The 12,802-nt window shown below is 51.2% G+C and overlaps 1 protein-coding gene across 1 annotated transcript in view; it reads left to right on the top strand.

Moving 5' to 3' along the window:
- The window catches only part of NPDC1 (neural proliferation, differentiation and control 1), a 115,697-nt gene that overhangs the window by 61,853 nt on the left and 41,042 nt on the right, over positions 1–12,802 (top strand). The gene's annotated exons all lie outside the window — the stretch shown is intronic.

Here is a 12,802-nt window from a genome sequence, read left to right as displayed (position 1 = left end):
GCTGAGATGCAGCTAGCTAGAAACAATGAGGAAAATAGACAAAAGCTAACTGGACCGGAACTGGGTAAAATTGTGTGGTCTGTTCAAACTGTGTTACGTGACTTCACAATAGTCGTCCTCCTTTTATTTGGATTTATTCCCAGGATCCCCGTGGTGACTGTGCTCTCCCCCCCGCCACCCCCCGTCTCAAAAATATGGTGATTCCGGCACCGTTCTTGCTAATCAAAATGGAATGTGAGTTCCCACTGAGACTTTCGGTTTAATAAAGCCGTTCTCTGCTGGACATAGTCAAATATAATAAATTAGCTCTTCTTGAGTTTCACGGGTGGTGATTGACACTCCCCAAATTCTAATTGCCCTGCTAACGGCCGATTAATGAATTGTAAAGTCAAATGTAATCAGATAATGTGGGTTTTAAATAACAATTGATTAAACATTGAAAATGTAATTAGATCAATAAGTCTCTCCATCACCGTTGTTCATCCTCATTGGATGGAGCCGTGCAGCAGTTGTCTAGCTGCTTTAACACAGGTCATTGGTTGTCTTCTATCTCAGTTCAATGCCCGGTTTTATCAGCAGGGCTGCCTGATACCTGCAGAGCAGGTGAGCTGCGTTGTTTGTTGTGCTCACAGGTGCCCTCTAGTGGAAATTTACTTGGATGCTGAAAGTCTCCAGGATCTTCCTCTTGCTGTTTTTCCAATGCAGCAGTTCTCAACCAGGGGCCCGAGGCCCCCCCGGGGGGGGGGGGGGCGTGAGCAGGTTTCAGGGGATCTGCCAAGCAGGGCCAACATTAGACTCACAGGGGCCCAGGGCAGAAACCTGAAGCCCCGCCACCCAGGGCTGAAGACGAAACCTGAGCAACTTAGCTTTGTGGGGCCCTCTGTGGCGTGGGGTCCTGCTTGCTACCCCCTAACACCGACCCTGGCTTTTATATGCAGAAAAACAGCTGTTGTGGCACAGGTGGGCCGTGGAGTTTTTATAGCATGTTGTGGGGGGGGGAGATCTCAGAAAGAAAAATGTTGAGAGCTCCTGATTTAGTGGAAATCTTTCTGCTTAGCTATGCGCGCGCCCCCCGCCCCCAACACACACAGGAGGCTAGTGTGGAAACGGCACAGATCCTTTAAAAAATATTAAATCTGGCAGCCAATTCTCATGCAGTTTCAATCCCCCTTTAATATCCTGCCAGCTAATGCTTTAAATAATCCATTTAGTTTCCCAAAGTCTCGCTGGCACCTTGTGCAGGTCTTCCCAGGGCTGAGACTCACACAGCCAACTTCTCCAGGGTGGAGTGGATAGTGCACTGGATCAGGACTTGGGAGATCTGAGTTTGGTCACTCTGTTGGGCGACCCTGGGTGAGTCACGCCCCTCTTTGCGCCTCAGTTTCCCCATCTATAAAATGGGGACAATAATACTGACTTCCTTTGTAAAGCTCTTTGAGATCTCTTGATGAAAAGTGTTAGGTAAGAGCTAGGGAGTATCATTACCACACAGATGCTGAGGGTTAGCAGAGCAGATGTGCGGCACAGGTGGAAAGCTTTAGGGGTGGGGGCAGTATGAGGTCATTTCCCCTCTGGATGCTCTACAGGGAGTTAGAACAGCAGGTTTATAGTCCTGGCTCCATCACTGACTTGCTTGAGCAAAGCTCTTCTCACAGCTCAGTTTCCCCATCCGTAAAATGGGGAGATTGTTGTTCATAATGTATGAGGTGTATTTCCGTAGCCCCTAAAAGCCCCAGCTAGAGGCCAGGACCCCATTGCGCTAGGCGCTGTACAAACAGAGAGCCAGAAGACTAGCTCTAATGATACTTGCCCTCTTGTGTAAAATCCTTTGACGTCAATGGATGTAAAGAGCTAATTCGGGGCACAAAACAAGGTTTAGTTTTTTTATAACCATGAGCATCTCCTTTTATTTTATTGCTGGAAAAAAAGCTTTTATGCCGTCTATTTCTGGCAGCCCCCTTCTTAAACACGGTCACCTGTTGGAGATGAGCTGCGGAATATCGTGTCACTCGGAAACAGGCAAAAAGCTTTTAATGTGCCTTAATGCCTCCTGTATCTCCGAGCACGCAGCCGCCGAGTCTGTAGACTTTCCCTGCTAAATCATTCACGTTTGTTTTCGTCAACACAAATAATTCCTCCTGGTAAATTCTTAATGCCACCCGCCTCCACTGGAGGTGGAAATAGGCTCCAAGCTGCTCTCAGGAGCGGGTGTTAATGGGAAGCCAGAGAAATTAATTTAAATTGCCAACATTTCGACCAGCGTTTCCTGGCTGTTTGTTTATTTTTTCCCCTAAGAGAAGCAGCATTTGCAGAAATCCAGCTCCTGCTCTGTGACAAGTGCTGGATGAGAAGGCAGTTGATGGAGTATGTGTTTGTGACGGATTTATTGCTCCCTCCTACCGCATCCTTCTATTTCTGTGAAAACAGAGTTGTCGTGAAAACTGTGCGCACCAGCCCCAATGCCCGGCCTTTCTGTTGCATGTTGCACTGATTTCTGCACCATGTAGGGCAGCAGTTCCCTGTAGTCTGTGGATTGCTAGTGACCCAGGCCTGGTCACATGGGGTGAGCTTTCTTCCTCCTTTTCCACCTGTTAAATCGTATCAGAAGAATCTAAAATGCATCTCGCTCCATTTCTTACTCTTCTGTGTCCGCTGTTGCTGTAGGTGGCCCAGGGACATTATGGGATCGTGAATGGGAGGGCAGGCATCTCTGGGACAATCTCTCTCAAGATGCGATCCGGGTTATGGAGAGATGAGAGAATCCCTGTGATAAGGAATCGATAGGCAGGGTAGCAATGCTGGGAGCTGCCACAGTTAGTCTGTCTTGCTTGCCGGTTGTTCTTGGATATAAATCCATTGTAAGTAATGCGCTCTAACCAAACACACACGTCAAGTCTACACTACAGACTTATATTGGTATAACAACGTTGCTGAAGGGTGTGAAAAATCTACACCCCTCAGCGACATAGTTATACCAACCTAACCCCTGGTGTAGACAGTGTTATGTCGGCGGGAGAGCTACATAGCTGCTGCCTCTCGCCGAATGTCTCCCATCCGTGTTGGAGCATCTTCACTTTAGCACTATGGTGACGCAGCTGCGGTGACGCAGAGTGTGGGCAGGTCTGCGCTTAAAACTCTCCGCTGGAGGAATGACTTGTTGGCTGCAAGACGGCCCCGTCGCAGTCTCACAGCAGATGACCGCGGCTTATAAAACTTGATCAAAATGAGGCTTCACAGGGAGTTGGCTCCAAGATGCCGCAGTGATCAGCAGCTTTTCTGTCCCACCTATAACACCGCCCACCTTGTTTGGCCGAGGACACTGGGCCTCACCCCCTGCCTCCAGCCAGAAGTTTCAACCAGCCCATGTTTCCAGCTCTTAATCTCTCTCTCAGATCCTGCCTGGAGTATCCAGTGAGCTGATTTTAGATAATGGTAAAATAGCCCTGTTCCCTTCCACGCTAAACCATTGTCTCATCCTTACTAGGCATTGCGTGACGCAGACTATTTCTGCCACTAGTTTTTCTCTGGCTCTTGCCGTATTTTATACGGCTGTGTGGGAGTCTGACGCGGACGAAGCTGCACCGTTTGCAGTACTGATGTTTTGTCTGCATGTGGATTAAATGTTAAATACAGTATTCTCCTGTTGCTTCCTGCCCTTTATTTTAAGCCTGTTGTTGCTGTCTTTCTTTTAATAAGCAAATTATCAGGCTCCGGAAGCAGCGGTGACTTGGTTTTCACCCTCCTAATGCTCTTAAACTCTTTGCATTAAGCGCTTCAGCCTTTCTCTAGCTGTGGCGTGCAGAAGAATATTATGAGCAAATCACATCAGATTACTTCTGCAGGCTCTATGTGGGGCTCTGGCAGAGTCTAGCTGTCTCTCTAATGGGGCCTAATTGGAAGACATTGAGAAAACAACGCCTGCAGAGTAAATGCTTCCAAGAAATGTGGTCCTGCTTTATGTCTCTGAGCAAGGCCCAAAATTCATTGCTCATTGGCATCCCCTGCTGGCTGCCTCGGAGGGATGGCAATTGACTCGAAGTTGCAAGCTCTTCCTCTTCCTTTGTGGCAGGCTGGATGTTCTACTGGGACATGGGGAGTGCTGGAAATCGATGGCCCAACGAACGAAAGCCTTGCTGGCTCGTTGCCCCCAGGAGCTGTCTGGTCACGCTGTGATGCAGAGACCTTCAGCCTCAAGTGAGGAAAGGCTCAAAGTGAAGTAGGAATATTCCAACCAGCCCTCTGGGGCCTGTCAGCACAGAACTTGGACAGCTGTTACTGGGCCAGGGTCCGAGGTGGGGCTGTATGCTACTGTCATTGGTAAAACAGACCAGAGTTCCTATCTGTGCCTTCCGGATGCACCCTTCGCTGTAGTTTATAATGCTCCACGCACGTAATTAAGCCGTTTCTAATTAATATACACAGTTAAGCTCTGGTTATAGCACTTGTTGTAAGATGGATCGCTTGTGGTATTGCCTTCCAGGAGACCCTGGACTGCTGCTCCACTATGGGTTGTGGGGTTCCTGGGACTTTGTGATCAAAACCAGACAAGAATTGGGGACCTCCTTGTTTCTGGTGGCATGGAGTTCCACGGGCTGGGGACCACCCTGAGAACCCCCTGCCCCAGGAATCTCACCTCTGGGACTTGTAAGCTGGAATTCAGCGTCACAAAGCGCGTGTCATGCAGTGTCCTGTAAAGGAACGAGCGAGACCATGGCAATGAACTGCCGGAGCGTGCCGATACAGCAGCTGTTCTGAACTTGCAAAAGCTCTCCACAGCCGTGTTCACGAATTCTGCCAGGCTGGGTGTAGGCAAACTGAGTAGCAAGCCAGAAAAAATATTCCAAATGCTTGTCCTTGTGTGGAAGAGAACCTTTGTCTGAGGCTGGCCGTGTTCTCTACGTAGTGGCTGTAGAACCCCGTAGGTTGCAGGGGTTGAGGCTAGAACATTCTCTTCAAGGCCTCAAGTCTCTTCTCTCCCAAGAGGGATAACATTTCCAAAGGGCTTGTGCTGCTTTCGTGGTAACAAGCAAACCCATGTGAGCATCTCCTGTGACCGATGTGGGCTGGGAGCTCACCTTGTGCTAAGAGCATGTGACTGTAACCCCAAGGAACAGGTGCAGCAGCCCCTGGAACCATTGCTGTACTTGTTCTGATGCAGATCTCAATAACGAGCATCTTTAATCTGCAGTGACATCCCCCACCAACCCCCATCTGCTGTTTTAAAACCCTAAAATACTTTTCCAGCCTATAGAATGGCGCCTCGAGGCCAGGCAGCCTGGTCCTCTCTCAGGCTAAGCCGGGTCATGCTGGTCAGTGCTTGGTTGAACCCTCCTGCCCTCCAAGGAAAAAACTGTGGGTGCTGCACAAAGTGATGATGGTTAGTCACTAGGGGGCAGTTGTGACATTCCCCTGGTGTTATCCGGACCGGTGATCTGCTCGGTCACTCCAATCCTCAACTCTGGGAGCCAGCCTTACCCTGCTCCGCTGTGAGACCCCCCCACTCCTGGGCTGTTCACACACAGCCTCTGGCATGTAAGGTGCTCCTTGGATTGTGCAAGCGAATGACACTAGCCAATATCTCCGGTCCCAGACACAACCCTAGGGACCTCCGTCGTGCAGTGTCCAGTTATGCCCGCTGGACGCTGCAAGCTTATGAGTTCGTCAATTTAAGAAAGAAATTGATATGTACCAGGCTTGTTATCCCAAGGGGAGTCTCTGACATGCTTCAAACCGAACGCGCTGCTTCAGGTAGAATAAACCAACAGATTTATTAACTACAAAGAGAGATTTTAAGTGATTATAAGTCAAAGCACAACAAGTCAGATTTGGTCAAATGAAATAAAAGCAAAACACATTCTAAGCTGATGTTAACACTTTCAGTGCCCTTACAAACTTAGATGCTTCTCATCACAGGCTGACGCGTTGGCCTTCAGCCAGGCTCCCCCCTTTGATCAGCGATTCAGTGGCTTGGTGGTGGTGTCTGTAGATGGAGGTGGAGGAGAGAGGAAGAGCATGGCAAACGTCTCTCCCTTTTATCATGTTCTTTCTTCCCTCTTGGCTTTGCCCCCCCACCTTCAGAGTCAGGTGAGCATTACCTCATCGCAGTCCCAAACTGACCAAGGGAAGGGGGGGTGACTCACTTGAGAGTCCAACAGATCCTTTGTTGGTGCCTAGGCCAGTGTCCTTTGATCCTGTGAGGCTGGGCTGGGTTTATCCCAGACATGCCCTGATGAGGTGTGAACTGCCCTCTGCTCCTGGAGAGTTTTTGCCTGGGCTTGTTTTAAGCCATGAGGACACATTTTCAGCCTCATAACTATATACATGAAATTACAGCCTATAATATTACTATAACCACAATTACTATAACAACAATGCTCAGTGCACCATGAGCCTTCCGAAGACCCCCGACATGATGAACTTTGCATTGGATACCACGCAATAATATTATCATATTATAAGGATGAACATGGGGGTGTAGGGTGTTCCCCCGAGGTACAGACCGTCACAGCAGTCATCACTTGGGATCAGTATTTAACCAATGCCCCAACCAGGGATGCTGTGCTGCTGAAGGGATGGGCGGGACCCCATCCAAGATCTAAGTACAGGTGAGAACCTGAGTAGCTAAGGGCTGGCCTCCAAGGGAAAATAGCCTGGAATAGCTCCCTGTGTGAACAGTCCTAGTTCACATTAAGAGGGCCTTAATCCACTTTGGATTTTCACACTCTGCTTTACTTTACAATAGCTAGCGTGTCCAGACGAGCCCTTAGGTGTGTTTTCCCATACTTAGGCCTTGCCTACATAGGAAAGGGTTTTTTTGGTATAATCGGAGATGTGAATTTAAACCGATCTAGTTACCCAGGTTTCACCCTTGTGTGGACACACTCTTCTAGGCTAAAAGGGACTTGTACCAGTTTAGCTCATGTTGCTCAGGGAGGGGTTTAAGCTAAACCAAAAAGGCCTCTCGTACCCCAGAATGAGTGTGTCCACACGGGGGCTTCGCCGTCCAACACCACCCGTGTCACTGGTCGTGCACTCTCCACCTTTCTGCCACCTTTTCGGTTTTCTTTCTAATCCTCTCCCTATGTTTTCATTTAATTCCCCGCCCCTTTGCTCCTGATTGGCAGCTGTTTAAACGGGCCACAAATCCAATGACCTAGGAATTGCCAGAGTGGATCACACCCGAGGTCCTTCGAGCCCCGTATCCCATCTCTGGCAGTGGCTGGCACCAGGTGCTCCAGCAGGAGGCGCAAAAGTGAAATCCTGGACAACCAGCCCCTGGAGGACGTTTGTCTCTGAGTTCATGGCTGTTTGTGTCCCTTTTGTTTGATGTCCCTGGAAGTTCAGGCCGCATGTTCAACCCATGCTGCTCTAGCGGATTATCTGGTGCCCAATGCTGCTCGGTATATCACGGAGGAGCTGACCCGTCCTACGTAGGAGGAGAGAGGCCCTGGGCTGGTTTTCAGGGCTGACTCTCTGATCCTCTCCAGGTCTCATGGAGGAGCCCAGCACTGAGGAGAGATCGGGCAGATGCTGAAAGCAGAGACTCCTCATCTAATTTCAGGAGAAATGGAAAACAGCACCAGCTTGTGCCTGTCAAACTGCCCTGAGCTGCAAAGTTACGGGTGCGAGGGAGTGGCATCATCCGGGAGAATATCAAGGCACTGCTGAAGCCAGGGGTTAGGGCACTAGCCTGGGATTCAAGAGACGAGATCCAATTCCCTGCTCTGCCACAGGCATCCTGTGTGGCCTTGGGCATGTCCCTTAGTGTCTCAGTTTCCCATCTGTACAATGGGGATAACAGCCCTGCCCTGGCACACGGGGGGTGAGAGGCTGAATGCATGAGAGTGAGGTGCTGAATCCTCGATGCTGCCCCAAATACTGACGCTGACCCTGTGCGTAGGGGTGTGATTGCAGTGGAATTGGGAGTGGGGGTCTGACCTGTGCTCCAGGCCAAGCTCTGTTCATGGCAGGACAGCTGCTCCATGTCTGGGAGCTCAGGGAGGTGTGCTGGGCCTTTGGCACTTTGCCCTAGGACCACTCCCGGGTCCCCTTGCAGCGTGCATGGTGGGGTCTCTCTGCGCTGGCTCAGTTAAACCCTGTGGCCTTCGTGGCCCATGAGAACAAGGATTAAATTTCAAGGGAGATGATGCCCATAGCCCCAGTCACCTGACTGCGGGCGGGACAGGGCAGGGCTCCATGCTGTTGGTAAGTGCATTGAGAAGAAATGAAACGGGGGCAGGGGAGGGACGCGACGGCTGAGGGAGTTGGTAATGGAATTAATAGGTTGTCAGCTCTTTGGGGCACAGACTGTCTGTGTTTGTACAGCACCGAGCACCGTGGGGCTATGGTCTAGATTGGGGCTGCTAGGCACGACTGCCATACACACAAATATTAGGTCACTTGTCCGGGAGTGACCAATGGGCCAGGAGTTGCCAGAGACTCTGTCGGGGCAGTGCAGCGAGTGGCTGGCTGGCTGATTTCCAATGAATACGTGTCTCCATCGTACAGCCTACCCAAGCCGTTTAGGAAGTGCCCCTCACAGGCCGGGAACCTGGAGTCACCCCTAGCGGTGGCCCGGCCCGGTCCCGGGGTAGGGGCACAGGATGGGAAGGTGGGCGAGCGGTAATCCCCAGAGAGGTCTCAGCCTCGGCCCAGGCTGTCCTTGCCTGGCATCAAGGGCGCTGGGGAGGGGGGGTGTGAAGAGGGTTTTCTCTACCTTCCTCCTCCGCTGGCTAGAAACTGAAACCAGAGCTCTGATGAGAGAGAGCCCCCGGGACAGCAGCTGCTGTTTGTTCACAGCCTGGTTTCTGTTGACTTTGTGCTGTTTATGACTGAAGGACACACCACGGTGCCCAGCTGGTACACGTCTGTCGCTGGCGGCCAGAGAGCAGGGACAGGCGCTGCGCAGCAGCTGAGCGGCCGGGCCGCTCTGATTCCCCAGCTTGGACAGTCCGGGGACATGTCCTCCCCTGTCCCCAGCCCCGAGCTGGCTGTATCGTCACCCGCATCCCTCCACCCCGCTTTCCTTAGGGACGCGGTGACTGGGTTTGCAAGGGGCCCATCCATCGCCCTGGGAGCCTCTGTTGTGTGCCATGGGCTGGAGGACTGCAGGGCTAGCTAGTGACTGTGGGCACGAGCAGGGCCGGCTCCAGGTACCAGCTTGGCAAGCAGGTGCTTGGGGCGGCCACTCCAGAGAGGGGCGGCAGGTCCAGCTATTCGATGGCAATTTGGCGGACGGTCCCTCACTCCCGCTCCGAGCGAAGGACCTTCCGCCGAATTGCCGCCGCAGATCGCGATCGCGGCTTTTTTTTTTTCTTTAAGCTGCTTGGGGCGGCCAAAACCCTGGAGCCAGCCCCGGGCATGAGAGGGAGAGCCTGTTACCCGCACAACATTTTCTATTACTCGCTCACTCTAGGGGCACCCACCCTTACCCCATTCCTAGGGCTAAGGTGTAACCCTGTTAATTCAGGCACCCGGCGTTACCCTTTCATGGGCTCAGGCAGAACCTTACACTAGGGGTTTGCGGGGTCTTTTACCAGTAAAAGAGCCTTGCACAGTAATATCCTTACCCTCTATTTATTAGCAATCCCCAAACAGAATGCACATGCTAAGCTCACCACTCCCAATAAGGCAGACAGATGTTTCCTGGTGGCCAGTCAGGATCAGGTCGTCCAGCTTCTGCGCGGTGGGGTTGGCAGGGTGCTGAGGTCTGGGAGTTCTGATCTTGGGCTGTGTCCTGGAGTTGGTTCTCAAGAACTTCCTTTTGGCCCCCAGTTTATGTAGTGGAGCTTGAGTCCTGCTTAGCTGTACCTTAACCAACCATTTTACTAAATTACTAAATAATTTTCTAACCACTCCTAACCTATTGTAAAACCATTCTTGAACCAATCATATCCCACCACCTTCATTGATTTACACCTAGCAAAATTAGCTATGCAACAAACAAACAATCAAAGAACCAGAGACTAGACAGATAAACAATAGAGAAATGGGGATCCTAAAGGCAAAACAATAGAAGTATAGATTTTACAACCACAACTGTTGAGAAGTGATTTCTCACCAGACAGAACGCCATCAAACAACGTTTTCTTGAAAGAAACAGATCTTAAGCTGGTTAGCTGGTGGTGGAGGTATTAACAGCCCGATATGACATTGTTTTAATGTCATTTAGATGGAATGTGAGGATGTGACTTTCTGCTTCTTAGCTCCTGCTCCCTTCCCAATATGGCCACAGACAAAGGCCTCAGACCTTACAATACAGCTACAGGAAAAGGCCTTGTCCTTCCAAGCCTGTGCCGCTGGGCAGCCCCCGAGCACCCCCTTTCCATTCACCCCTGCTGCAGACGGCTCACCTGGAGCAGCTCCCTGCTATGTGCAGGGGCGCTTCGTTCCAGCTGCCTGCCCACCCAGCCAGGGGCGTCTTTCCAGGTGTCCATCTGCCGTGCTAGCCCCCACAGGGAGCAGGCAAAGCACAGCCTGGAAGAATGGCCTGTTGTCGTCCCACCCAGAAATTACATGGGAAATCAGTCGGTGCCCGTGGGGCACGGAGAAGTGGCTTTTCAGGAGGTCCGAGAGGAAGCAGCTTCTCTGCGGCAGAACTATTCCTCGCTTGGTTACCGTCCCACGGGGTCTCTGTTCCAGCTCAGCACCGCCGAGCGGAGCTGCTCAGCGAACGGCATTTCCATCCCACGGGGGCTCGGACGCGTCCGAATTCCCCTTTGTCCCCAACTGGGATGAAAATTCAAACTTTTCCTATTGCCTCTGAAATGGAAATTCCGGAATATTTTGTTTCTGAAACATCCTCATTGGAATGTTTTTTGTTTCAATCATGTCAAGGCATTCTAACCTAGTACAGTATATTCAATCTATACAGAATGGTAAATAGCTATATTAATAGAATACAATTACATTTACAAAAAAATCGTCCAAGTGAAATAAGGTCACAATGAGCTATTCCATTTCAATGCACGTTGTTCTGAAATTTGTCGTTGCTTTGAAATCAACCTGTTCCCATGAAACGTTTTGATTTCAAAACAGCATTTTCCAGTGGGAAAACTGTTCCATCCAAAAATATTGACCTGCTCCACCTAAGAGAATAGGAACTGCCAGACTGGATCAGACCCCCTGGCCATCTAACCAGGGCCGGCGCAACCCATTAGGCGACCTAGGTGGTCACCTAGGGCACTACAATTTGGGGGGTGGCGACCGCGGCGGCATTTCAGGGCAGGACCTTCCGCCGCCTAGGGTGGCAGAAAAGCTAGCGGCGCTCCTGCATCTAATCTACTGTCCTGTCTCCGGCAGGAGTCAGGGGCTTCCCAGGAAGGAGCAGAAACCCTGGTAATGGGGGATTTTCTAGACTAACCTGCCCACGGATCAAGTTCCACCCTCCCCCAGCAGTTAGTGGTGGGCTTAGGGCTGAAGCAGGAGAATTTTAAACCCTCTTTTTTTTTTTTTTTTTTTTTCAAAATTTTCCCCCTTCTTTCCTTAATGGATCTTCTCATTATCCCTGTCATTGTGAAACCTGCTCGTAAGACTGGAACGCCAGGAGAAACGTTCCTATTGGCCGACGCAGTAGGGAGCCCTCACATTTGGTCCATCCTTGATGCTGATTGGCTGAGAGGGTAGCTACGTGTCATGGCACAAAAAGGCCCGTTTCTCTTTTCTTTTTTTTATTCACTTTTGGGGGATGTTGCTTTTCCTTTACGCTCGTTGCAGAAGCAATGGCAATAAAAACGCCCCTGCTGTGACTTTGAGCCCAAAGGCCCACCCCAGCCCCGCCCCAGGAAAGCAGTCCCCCAGCTCCGAGCTGTAGCAGCACTGCGATTTCTGAGCTCTGGTGGTTTGATCAGCAGCCGGGAATCTGGAGGGCGAGTTGATGGTTAGTCACTGACGTTTAGCAGCATCATCGTGTTGGGTTTGGCTTTTTTATGATGCTCAATAAAAGCAGACATTGCTCCAGCTGCCGGAGGAACATACATTGTGCTTGGCTTTTATTTAAGCCCACGCCACAGGCTGCTGCCATGCGATCTTGCAACTTTATCTTAGGCCAATAACACGGGGCGTTACTAATGACCGAGGCATGCAGCCCTCAGGTTGGCTTAATATTGATCTTTAACGACCTCTACAGCACGCTCCGTGAGCACGACTGGCGTGTGACCCTCACTTGTCACCAGCCCGAGGACTGTAGCGCCTCGTGATCCTGTCACCATCCGCTGAGTCCTGTGCGGCTGCCCTTGCTGTGTGGATGCCCTCCTGGATGGAAGCAGGGGGCACTGCCAGGCACAGGGCGGGGTAGCTGGTAGGAGCTCCCTGGTGCGCTGGCAGGTGGGCAGCTTACATGGGCTTGAGGGGGAAATGGATTAATTAAGGTGGGCTGGGGAAGGTGGGAGTGGGGAGGAGGAACTCCGCTTGCTCCTCAAGATGGCTTGGGTAAGCAGCGCTATGCTACCCCTCTGGGCCGGGATGGTGAGAGCTCCCCCTGCTGGTTGCCTGCTTTAATCCCCAGGATGGTACTGGCTGTATCCAGGAACCAAAAACCCAATAGTCTATTCCCCAACCCTGGCCTCTACTCACCTCACCCAGGAGAGAGACTTAGCTGAGGTGCTGGCAGTCGTGAGAGGGTAAAATCGGTGGAGACTCCTTCAGAGGGGGCTTTCTGGCGCGGTTACAAAGAGCTCAGTGAAGGGGCAAACCAGTGTGCTGTGTGTTAAAGTCTGACGTCACATATACCCTGAGCCGGGCTGGGAAGTTGCAGAAATCAGAGGACCTCAGCGCTGTTAGGTTAGGGAGAAAAACCACCTCG

The sequence above is a fragment of the Malaclemys terrapin genome, chromosome 17, assembly GCF_027887155.1.
Source record: "Malaclemys terrapin pileata isolate rMalTer1 chromosome 17, rMalTer1.hap1, whole genome shotgun sequence".
Taxonomy (NCBI): domain Eukaryota; kingdom Metazoa; phylum Chordata; order Testudines; family Emydidae; genus Malaclemys; species Malaclemys terrapin.
This window is presented reverse-complemented; position numbering and strand designations above follow the sequence as displayed.